Raw genomic sequence first — 12,523 nt, 5'->3', positions numbered from 1 at the left:
TCATGTCTTTTGAAATTACTAGAGCTATTATTATTACTCCTCCTGCAATTTTCCTTTTCAGTAGTTGCAGGGGCAACAATCTGGATGACTGACTGATCTGGCCTTGTAACGCTAACCAAAATGGCCTTGCTGTGCTGGTACTGTGAACGGCTGAAAGCAAGGGGAAACTACAACCGTAATTTTTCCCAAGGGCATGCAGCTTTACTGTATGGTTAAATGATGATGGTGTCCTCTTGGGTAAAATATTCCGGAGGTAAAATAGTCCCCCATTCGGATCTCCGGGCGGGGACTACTCAAGAGGACATTGTTATCAGGAGAAAGAAAACTGGTGTTCTACAGATCGAAGTGTGGAATGTCAGGTCCCTTAATCGGGCAGGTAGGTTAGAAAATTTAAAAAGGAAAATGAATAGGTTAAAGTTAGATATAGTGGGAATTAGTGAAGTTCGGTGGCAGGCGAAACAGGACTTTTAGTCAGGTGAATACAGGGTTATAAATACAAAATCAAATAGGGGTAATGCAGGAGTAGGTTTATTAATGAATAAAAAAATAGGAGTGCGGATAAGCTACTACAAACAGCATAGTGAACACATTATTGTGGCCAAGATGGACACGAAGCCCACACCTACTACAGTAGTACAAGTTTATATGCCAACTAGCTCTGCAGATGATGAAGAAATTGATGAACTGTATGATGAGATAAAAGAAATTATTCAGTTAGTGAAGGGAGACGAAAATTTAATAGTCATGGGTGACTGGAATTCGATAGTAGGAAAAGGGAGAGATGGAAATATAGTAGGTGAATATGGATTGGGGGTAAGAAATGAAAGAGGAAGCCGCCTAGTAGAATTTTGCACAGAGCATAACTTAATCGTAGCTAACACTTGGTTCAACAATCATGAAAGAAGGTTGTATACATGGAAGAAGCCTGGAGATACTAGAAGGTATCAGATAGATTATATAATGGTAAGACAGAGATTTAGGAACCAGGTTTTAAATTGTAAGATATTTCTGGGGGCAGATGTGGACTCTGACCACAATCTATTGGTTATGAACTGTAGATTAAAACTGAAGAAACAGCAAAAAGGTGGGAATTTAAGGAGATTGGACCTGGATAAACTGACTAAACCAGAGGTTGTACACCGCTACGCTCACATGTTCGAATCCTGCCTTGGGCATGGATGTGTGTGATGTCCTTAGGTTAGTTAGGTTTAAGTAGTTCTAAGTTCTAGGGGACTAATGACCTCTGATGTTAAGTCCCATAGTGCTCAGAGCCAGCCAGAGGTTGTACAGAGTTTCAGGGAGAGCATAAGGGAACAATTGACAAGAATGGAGGAAGGAAATACAGTAGAAGAAGAATGGGTAGCTTTGAGGAATGGAGTACTGAAGGCAGCAGAGAATCAAGTACGTAAAAAGATGAGGGCTAGTAGCAATCCTCGGGTAACAGAAGAAATATTGAATGTAATTGATGAAAGGAGAAAATACAAAAATGCAGTAAATGAAGCAGGCAAAAAGAAATACAAAGGTCTCAAAATGAGATCGACAGGAAGTGCAAAATGGCTAAGCAGGGATGGCTAGAGGACAAGTAAGGATTTAGAGGCTTGTCTCACTAGGGGTAAGATAGATACTGCCTACAGGAAAATTAAAGAGACCTTTGGAGAAAATAGAACCACTTGTATGAATATCAAGAGCTCAGATGGAAAGATGGAAACCCAGTTCTAAGCAAAGAAGGGAAAGCAGAAAGGTGGAAGGAGTATATAAAAGGTCTATACAAAGGCGATGTACTTGAGGACAATATTATGGAAATGGAAGAGGATATAGATGAAGATGAAACGGGAGATATGATACTGCGTGAAGAGTTTGACAGAGCACTGAAAGACCTAAGTCGAAACAAGGCCCCGGGAGTAGACAACATTCCATTAGAACTACTGAAAGCCTTGGGAGAGCCAGTCCTGACAAAACTCTACCAGCTAGTGAGCAAGATGCATGAGACAGGCGAAATACCCTTAGACTTCAAGAAGAATATAATAATTCCAGTCCCATAGAAAGCAGGCGTTGACAGATGTGAAAATTACCGAACTATCAGTTTGATAAATCACAGTTGGAAAATACTTATGCGAATTCTTTACAGACGAATGGAAAAACTGGTAGAAGCCGACCTCGGGGAAGATCAGTTTGGATTCCGTAGAAATACTGGAACACATGAGGCAATACTGACCCTACGACTTATCTTAGAAGAAAGATTAAGGAAAGGCAAACGTACATTTCTAGCATTTGTAGACTTATAGAGAGCTTTTGTCAATGTTGACTGGAATACTCTCTTTCAAATTCTGGACCATAGGGATCAGTTTGTCTTGTCTTTAATGGAATCGATTAATGTATGTGACCTTTGTTTCACTGTGTCGAATGTAACGTTACAAACATTTTGAAGTGATCCTAATTTTTCATTAAACTCAGACTGCACTACTACACTTGTCTTCAATGCCAAATTGCAGTTTCTTGGTCAAATTCTGTAATTGCTCCTCCTGTCTTTGGTTAAAGTCTGCAAACATTTGATTCAATTGTACTGTTGAAGAATTACTTAATTAATTCTTTAAATCTACTCGTAAATTTTCTACTTTATCATTTAACACCTGAAATTTAGAATTTAAAGCTTCACTCTGTACTTCTAGTTTTTCAGAAGCTTCACCCTGTGCTTCGAGTCTTTCATTTAATGAAGCGTTCTGAGCATTTATAACAATTATTTGAATACTCTGAGCTTTGATTAAGTTTATTACTTCGGACAAATCTGGAATGTCTTTGTTCACCCTCATGGCCATGGCTGGTCCTGTAGTTTCTGTTCGTTGTTGTTCCTTCTCCATAGTCATAACCTTCCTGATCTCGTGATCATTAAAAAAAATCATCTCTGCAAATAATGAGTACCCTAATTTACATTCAAACGGTTATCATCTTGTACTCACCTGGCATAAGATTGTAGGCTGCATCGGTGAGTTGTAGAAAGGCACCGGTGAACTGCAAGGGCATCGGTAGCATCACACGTTGGTGTCGGCGTTGGCGGGCGCGAAGTCAGCAACTCAAACAGCAACCAGCAATGATGGCGTGTTACTGCGACTGCGTTGGCTGGTTACTGCGGTGTCGGTTGATTTCTGTGTCGGCTCCGGCTGGTTACTGCGTCGGCATCGGCTGGTTACTGCGTGTGTGAGGATTGTTTCCTCCCCACAACCAAATCTTCTTGATTGGATCTTGCAGACCAATTTCTTCATCTCGTTATTATGTGTTGCTATGGCAACTCAACTTTTTCTTATGTCAATCTTCTTCAAAAAAATTCCCCCTTTTCGTGTCATGCTCTCTTTGGTCGCGATGTTCTGGTGGCTCCGGTGACTAAGGGTGGCAGTGGGGTACTGGTGTGCAAGACTCACACTCCCCCTTGGCTGTTGAACTTACTTGAAGTTACTGCGCTGATCTTCTTTCAGGATAGTCGGCTGCAATATTCTGCGCAGCTTCTTCTCCGAAGAATAGCTGCTACTCTGGAGGAATTTTCTATATTTGTAAATAACTCGGTACACTCGAGAATATGTTGAATTCAATCTCACCATATTTCTTAACACATATCAGTTTTCATACACTAAACATTTTCTGTAAGCCCGACACCTTTGGGTCTGACAGAAGCCGTTACAATCATCTTTCTATACATACAGTCTATAAATCTCTCCAAGTTTAACAAGACAACTGTCCCGACCTTACGGCAGTAAATGAGAGAATGAATCAATAAAAATCTCTTCTTCTCTTTCAACAGCCTTCAGATGTTCACATCAATAATGTTTTATATCTCACAGAGTACGATGCGTTTACTCTATGGGTGGGATGTGTAACTACTTAGGTGGACTCGGTGACTACCTGCTCGCGCAGATCGTCCATCCTATACACGTCCGTCCTGTACACACATAATTGTGGTGTAGTAGACAAAGTTTTACGTTACCACACTTATCTCTAAAATAACGTGTGTTCGAGACGGTGGAATTTACTCTGAAATTCTCGAGGCACTACAGTGTGGTGCAGTGGGAAGAAGTTGAACTTATATTTCAGAGGGCAGCATTCAAGTCCGTGTCCATCCCTCCAATTCAGGTTTTTCAGCAATTTCTCTAAATTGCATAAGGTGAATGCTCACATGGTTCCTTTGAAAGGGCACAGTTCATTTCCTTCCCCATCCTTCCCTAATCCAAGCTTGTGCTGTTTCCCTAATTGACCTCATCATCAACAAAATGTTGATTACAAAGTGCTTTAGTGGCAAGTCTTAGGAACCAGACAGAGCATGTCTGCTTCAGTTTTATAAAGATATTATGAGATCCTGGCTAGAATATAGGTGAACAGTGTATGGATCAGCAGAAGCTACTTACTTCAGTGTCATTGACACTCTTCACAATAAGGGTATCAAGCTGGTCACAAATACTTACAGGACCAGCCCTGCATCCAGTCTCTATGCTGAGAGTGGGCAGCTGTGAACTACTGTTAGGAGGCAACTCTTCATGGTGCATCAGGCATTTTCTGTTCTGCTGTCACCAGCTTACCAAACTGTTGCTCACCTTACCGGGAAAGATATTTTCTCAAAATGGCAGCTAGCAACAAAGCCATTTGGGAAATGCATTTAGTATGAGCATGGAGACACTTTGTGTAGGCATTGCCAAGTCAAGCACAGGGTTAGTACTGACTGCTACGCTAATTATTGAAGAGGATCAAAGTAATTTTATATTAATCAGGTAAGGAGAGAAAGTGGTCCTGCATATGTTTTTCATACAGTATGTAAAAAAAATTAAAGTACACACCACAACAATAAAGCTGTATTTGCAGTTGAGTCTAAGTAAAAGGATCTTCTATGCTGCTTTGTACTTTTCCTTTCTTATATCTCCATGATCTAGCTGCCTGAAGAATTTAATGTCTTTCTCAAGAATTATATGCAGTCTTGAGGGCACTGAAGCATGTGAGATGTGTTCGGACTTCAAAATCCCTCACCTGCTCCAACTCATAGAGTGCCTGCCAGTCTCTGCAATGCATGTACCTGCCAGACAAAGTCAATGATATCCAGGACACCTTCCTCTACCTACAAAGGGTAGGGAAGATGGTGTTATTCTGCTGGGTACCGGGGCACACTGGGGTCCAGAGAAATGTAGTAGCAGATACAAGATCCAAGGATGTGTGTCGTGATGGTCAGTTGGATCAGTGTTCTGTCTGCCTACATCCTATCATCTTGCTGATGAGGTATAGAGACATGTTCAGATGGGAAGAAGAATGGCTGGGAGTTATGGAAGAAGCTGCTACTAGTAATGCCAACACTGTGGGTATGGTATACCACCTTCCAGCCACATGGATGAAATGAAATCCTTCTCACTTATCTACATATAGGACACAGTACCATAATACATGGCTTCTTACTTCAGAGGAGCAATCCCCCCGCCCTCCAGTATGTGGTGCTTGCAGCATACAGATCTCAGTGTATGGCATTTTAGTTGACTGTGTTTCATATGCAGTGAAATGGCAGTGGCTAATTAACCTACAGACCTACCTTCTATTTTAGATGATACTGGGATGAATGTAGCACAAATTTTAAGATTATTTGAAATTTCTGAGTTGCATTCTAAAATACGTTTATGAGCCATTGGGTTCAGATCAGACAAATTTGATGGTCAAGACATCAGTATGAGTTCAGTGTAACACTCTGCAAATCTGTGTCCGGGAAGACGTGAAGCATAATGGATCCAGGATGTCTGCAATAATATTCACATTATCCGCAGCTGTCTTGGTGCCTTCACTGAGTATCACAGATAGCAGTGAAACCCAGGAGAATGTCCTCCATAGTCCATACTGCTCGAACCAGTGTCTATCCACGATGCAGTGCATGTTTCAAGCAGCTGTTCACCTGGATGATTACATGTCCGGACACAACCGTCAACCTGGTGTGTAACAAGAAACATGATACATGTGAGCTGGTGACAAATTTCAGTTGATGTGCAGTTATATTTGGTGCTGTTGTTGGGTCAACATGGGAACACACAGGAGTTGTGTGCTGCAGAGCCCCGTCTTCAACAATGTGCACTAAATGATGTTCTTTGAAACACTTGTAACTGCACCAGGATCATGCTCTATCATCAGATTTGTCACAGATTGCCAGCTACCCTGCTTTACATAGTGCGCAAGTCTCTGACGCCCTTGGTCTGCGATGAGGTGTGGAAATACACCTTGTTGCCTACTTGTGGTTTCATCATGCTTCAACTAATCTCCATAGGTGCTCTTTTTTTTTTTTTTTTTTTTTGCTTCAAAATCTCAGATGTGAGTGGATTTCCCCATTGTTAGCCAATCTGTAGAATTTTCGTAGGTTAATTCTTCAACGTACTTGCAATATATTTGTCAATCACAGTATTTCATATACTAAAGTGTCCTGCTGAATAGTGCCCCTTTAATTTTGGATCAGTGTTTCTGAATAGACTACTTCTCCTGTAGCATTAAAAGGTGCTCAAAGAGATTTCTGTTGTTTGATGTATCTTCTGGAATAGCACACAAGGTTAGTTTGAACTCGGTGTACTGGCTATAACATACAATTCTAGATGCATGTATTCCAGTCAGGCAAGAGAATGTATGTCTGTCGGAGTATGTAAAGACAATAATAATTTGTACAATTATATTTCAATATCGTTTGTTCTCTTTCAAGCATTTCTTTGACATCATGGAGGTCACATTCTCACGTGCCCTTCATGTGCAGTGCCACAGAGCAGACGACTAAGTCAGCAGGTAGAAGTGTCTGTTCATGGCTTGCCTCACAGATATCACGAAATCGTTACAACGGCAACCTGCACAGACCATAAAACATCTCCCAAAAGTGGGGTGCTTCCTACTTGATAACTGCCTTAACTTCTTTTGACAGCTAATGAAGAGCGGTGACATGGGATATCTTGTTGCCAAAATGACATGTCCCACTTCACCTCATTTCACACACACACACACACACACACACACACACACACACACACACACACACACCACAAAAACGCTGTCACATTTAGTACCATATGCAAAGTTTATTGAGACAAATTATTCTTTTGTTTCTGTCCTATGTTTACAGTAAAGTGCCCTATTATTGCCTTATAGTGAGATTTGCTGTTGTTAATCAGCCCCTGTAACTCTTCTTAGAGATCTATCTTCTCAACAAAATATGTGCATTTTGGTGCATATGTCTAAATGTCTTTGTTTGACTTTTGAAATAAGTCTTACTATTCCATATGAAATTCCTTCCACATTTATAATACTGCATTTAATCTTCTTGTTAGAATAATTATTACATCTAATTGTCCTCCTTGCTTTGTTCCTCTGTACCAAAACATATGACCAAGTATTTATTCAGTCTCCTTTTTTTCCACTGTGCTACTGATAACCCCTCTACATCCAATTTGATGTCATGTAACTCCTGTTCTAACATCATTGAACTATCTTCAGTTCCTAGTGTTCTGCAGTTTATTGTCCCAAAATAAAAATTACAGAGGCACTTGGTTTTCCAAGGTCCATGGTCTTCAATTTATTATCCTCAAATAAAAATTATAGAGGCACTTATTTTTCCAAAGTCCATGTTGTTGTCTATTAATTGCACTGTATGGCAAGATAGGGTGCAGAAATGGCTGAACATATAACATGGCCTGAAGTCATTGCCTGAGCTCCCTCAGTCAGCTAATACTAGTAATTTTTCTGTTGGACCAGAAAACTGTTGTTCCAGGAACTTGTGCATGTCAGTTTAGATTAGATTAGATTAATACTTGTTCCGTAGATCATGAATACGACACTTCGTAATGATGTGGAACGTGTCAGGTTAATAAAAGATGTCTGTACAAGATATTACATTACACAAAATATTGCATGACACTAATGTTTAAGTTTTTTATTTTTTTTTTATTTTTCCCCTCTTCATTTATATCTAAAAATTCAGCCAATGAGTAGAAGGAGTTGTCATCTAGAAATTCTTTTAATTTATTTTTAAATGTTAGTTGGCTATCTGTCAGGCTTTTGATGCTGTTTGGTAGGTGACCAAAGACTTTTGTGGCAGCATAATTTACCCCTTTCTGTGCCAAAGTCAGATTTAACCCTGCATAGTGGAGATCATCCTTTCTCCTGGTGTTATAGCTATGCACACTGCTATTACTTTTGAACTGGGTTGGATTATTAACAACAAATGTCATAAGTGACTATATATACTGTGAGGTTACTGTGAGTATCCCTAGATCCTTAAATAGATGTCTGCAGGATGACTGTGGGTGGGCTCCAGCAATTATTCTGATTACACGTTTTTGAGCAATGAATACTTTTCTACTGAACGATGAATTACCCCAGAATATGACGTCATACGAAAGAAGTGAATGAAAGTAGGCATAGTAAGCTAATTTACTGAGATTCTTATCACCAAAATTTGCAATAACCCTAATAGCATACGTAGCTGAACACAGACGTTTCAGCAGACCTCAATGTGTTGCTTCCAGTTTAACCTCTCATCAATGGACACACCTAAAAATTTTGAAAATTCTACCTTAGCTACAGACTTCTGTTCAAAGTCTATATTTATTACTGGAGTTGTGTCATTTACTGTACGGAACTGTATATACTGTGTTTTAACAAAATTTAAAGAGAGTCCGTTTGCTGAGACCCACTTAATAATTTTGTGAAAAACATCATTTACAATTACATCACTTAGTTCTTGGTTTTTGGATGTTATTACTATACTTAAAAAGAACTAACTTTGCATCTTCGTCAATGTGGAATGGTAAGTCATTAATGTATATCAAGAACAGTAAAGGACCTAAGACCGAACCCTGTGGGACCCCGTACTTGATAGCCCCCCAGTTTGAGGAATCAGCTGTTGTTTTAACATTACATGAACCACTTATTTCAACTTTCTGCATTCTTCTAGTTAAGTATGAATTAAACCATTTGTGCACTGCCCCCCTCAGACCATAATGATTTAGATTATCTAAAAGAATTCCATGATCTACACAATCAAAGGCCTTTGAGAGATCACAAAAAATACCAATGGGGTGATGTCCGGTTATTCAGAGCATTTAATATTTGATCAGTGAAAGTGTATATAGCATTTTCTGTTGAAAAGCCTTTCTGAAAACCAAACTGACATTTTGTTAGTACTTTATTTTTACAAATATGGGAGGCTACTCTTGAATACATTACTTTCTCAAAAATTTTTGGTAGAGCTGTCAGAAGAGAGATTGGGCGGTAGTTGTTGACATCCGACATAACCCCCTTTTTATGCAATGGTTTTACAATGGCATATTTCAGTCTATTGGGGAAAACACCCTGCTCCAAAGAGCTATTTCATACATGGCTGAGAATCCTACTTATCTGTGGGGAACGTGCTTTAAGTACCTTGTTGGAAATGCCATCAATTCCGTAAGACGTTTTACTTTTCAGTGAGTTTATTATTTTACTGATTTCAGAGGGAGAGGTTGGTGGAATTACAGTTGTTTCAAACTGCACAGGTATGGCCTCTTCTATTAGTAGCATTGCCTCTTCTAGTGAAGATCTAGATTCTATTTTCTCCACAACATTTAAAAAATGATTATTGAAAATATTTTCAATTTCTGATTGTTTGTTAGTACACTTGTCATTCAGTTTTATGGCACTAAAGTCTTCCCGTGCTCTTGGTTGCCCTGTTTCCCTTTCAATAATATTCCAAATTGCTTTAATTTTATTATCAGAGTTACTGATCTCAGACATGATACACATGCTTCTGGACTTTTTAATAACTTTTCTTAGTACCGCACAATAGTTTTTATAATATTGAACAATTTCGGGGTCAGTACTCCCTCTTGCTGTTAGATACAGTTCTCTTGTACGGTTGCGAGATATTCTTATTTCTTTAGTTAGCCAAGGTTTTTTATATGTTTTCTTGGAATTATGTTTAACTATTTTCTTGGGAAAACAATTTTCAAGGGCCTGCAGTAACCCTACCCATGATGCTTTAAGTGCAAGAATTTGGCAAGACATGTGAACTGTGCTATACCTTGGCAGAGACATCCTCATAGAAAGATCAGCCCACACCTGAGTGCTTCTGTGACTCAGAGCCTGTGATCAATGTCACTGGCTTACATAGTTACCGTATATCTATTCGACTAACAAGTCTGCAGTTATTATCATCACTTGGCATTCAGTATGTCATTGTGTCACTAGTTGTAATACTCTTGTTTGGGATAGTTGCATTCTTTGACTAACCACACTGCGTTGCAAGTTGTTGAGCAGCCCACTCATACTTATTCTCCATAAAGCAATCTGTGAAGTTACTTATGCATGTAGATAACAGCTGCAGAGCATGAAGGTCTGGAATCATCATTAAGATGGAACTCTCCTCCCAGTTCTTAAATTTTTCTTATTATAATTTATATATCATTTTGTGAACTCTGAAGTAACACGAAAATAGTAATTGTGTAAATATGGTACTATGTTTTCAAATTGTAATGTTGTATTTTCTTAGACTGTTGCAACATAAAAGTATTTTCTGTAATGTGGGTATCTCCTAAGTAAGAACACGGTAATACATTGGTAGAAAAAAATTGCAACACCGAGAAATAATTAATATAGACTAATGAAATTTCAGGAATACGTTTATCTGGCTAACATATTTAAGTGATTAACATTGCAAGATCTCAGATTAATGTAAGCGTGAGATAAACTATTGCAAATGTGAAATGCTGGGGTGCATTAATAGCTGGTGCAACCGCCACAGTGTTGAATGCAGACATGCACACATTCTTTTTTGTAGATGCTAGATGTTGGTTTGTGCAATGGAGTTACAAGGCTATCACACTTGCAAGGTCAATACAGGGATGTTTAATGCTGTTTGTGAGTGACACTGGAGTTGCCACCTTATGATGTGCTCAATTTGCGACAGATCTGGTGATTGTGTAGGCCAAGTCAAGATGTCAACACTCTGTAGAGCATATTGGATTACAACAGCGGTGTGTGGGTGAATGTTATCCTGTTGTGAAAGAACCCCTGGAGTGCTCTGTGACTGTAATTGGACAGTTTGACACATATAGTGTCCCTGGAATGCTATTCTTGCACGGCAGCATAATAGGTCAAATCACCAATAGACATACAGATCTGTGCACGGGATAATCACGAGTGTGCTCCTGCTATCATACAAAGTCGCACCCCAGACTATAATTCCAGGTATTGGTCCGGTGTGTCTAGCACATAGACAGGTTGGTTGCAGGCCCTCAGCTGAACTCCTTCTGATCAACACACGGTCTTCAGTGGCACCCAGGCAGAACCAGCTTTCATCAGAAAAAACAACAGACCTCCAAGGTGTCCTCCAATGAGGTATTGCTTGACACCGCTGAAGTCACAAGTGGTGGTGGTTTGGTGTTAGTGGAATGTACGCTACAGGGTTTCTGGCTTGAAGTAAAGAATTTGTAACAGTGTGTTCTGTCACTTTGGTGCCAACTGCTGCTCAAATTGCTGGTGCAGATGCAGTGTGATGCTCGAGAGCTGTACGCCAATTCCCTCATGTACAGTGGCTACATTCCTGCCAAGTATTCCTGCAGTATTGCAGAAGAGCATCCAGCTTCTCGTAGCCCTATTACATGACCTCATTCAAACTCAGTGAGATGTTGATAATGGCCTCTTTGTTGCCTTAAAGGCGCTCTTGACTAACAACAACTCACTATGTCCAATCTCAATGGTAACTAACTCTCATGACCATAACTGTGACCATTTAAAGCAAACCTGATTTGCAAGAAAGGCAAATGCCAGGCTTAGATTGACTGAAAAAATCCTAAAGAAATATAAAACTTTTATCTATTATCGATGAGTATCACTGCAACTGTGATGAATAAAGGTTTCTTGAAATTACAGCAACCAGTTGCCTGTCGTTTTGTTTTTTAAATTATGCTATTACATTACTGGTTTCAAACCTCCTAGTAATTCATGTACTATGTGATGATAAATCTCTAGACAGTTCAAAACTGGTAATGAAACAATAAAAATTGAAGAACAAATCAAAAGACGACAGGTTACAGTAATTTGAAGAAACCATAAGGAAATGTACTTCGTCCAACAAAAAGTGGCTTACAGAACACTCTAGGCCAATTCCTGGGTACAGCTTTCCAGTCAGAAAGGAGTAGGGCTGCAGCCATGTGTAAGTGCATTTGGCTTTTTGTGTGAATGTGAGATTAGTTTCTGAGCTGTGTGTGTGTGTGTGTGTGTGTGTGTGTGTGTGTGTGTGTGTGTGTGTTTTGCACAAATCAGTCGGCTGTAGATAAGTGAGTTGCCTTTCCTCATTTTCATTTGTTCCTCTTCATGTTATACAGCTCGAAGAGCAGTGTGTCACCTTATAATGCAAATTTGCATATTTGATTACATTTTTGCTCCAGTTTTCTGTTTAAACAGGCTACTTGTCTCCCCAAGTACTGTGACAGAAGTTCTTGCTAATAATTTATTTAGTTTGTATTTATTACTGTAGATCTTAAAAACTTTATTCTTT

At 39.4% G+C, this 12,523-nt stretch overlaps 1 protein-coding gene across 4 annotated transcripts in view; it reads left to right on the top strand.

Annotated features, from left to right (window-relative positions):
- Window positions 1-12,523, top strand: part of LOC124774962 (reticulocyte-binding protein homolog 2b-like) — a 170,571-nt gene that overhangs the window by 82,519 nt on the left and 75,529 nt on the right. The window lies entirely within an intron of this gene.

Source organism: Schistocerca piceifrons, chromosome 2 (assembly GCF_021461385.2).
Source record: "Schistocerca piceifrons isolate TAMUIC-IGC-003096 chromosome 2, iqSchPice1.1, whole genome shotgun sequence".
Classification (NCBI taxonomy): domain Eukaryota; kingdom Metazoa; phylum Arthropoda; class Insecta; order Orthoptera; family Acrididae; genus Schistocerca; species Schistocerca piceifrons.
Note: the sequence above shows the minus strand (reverse complement) of the source record. Positions and strands in the feature narration are given on the sequence as shown.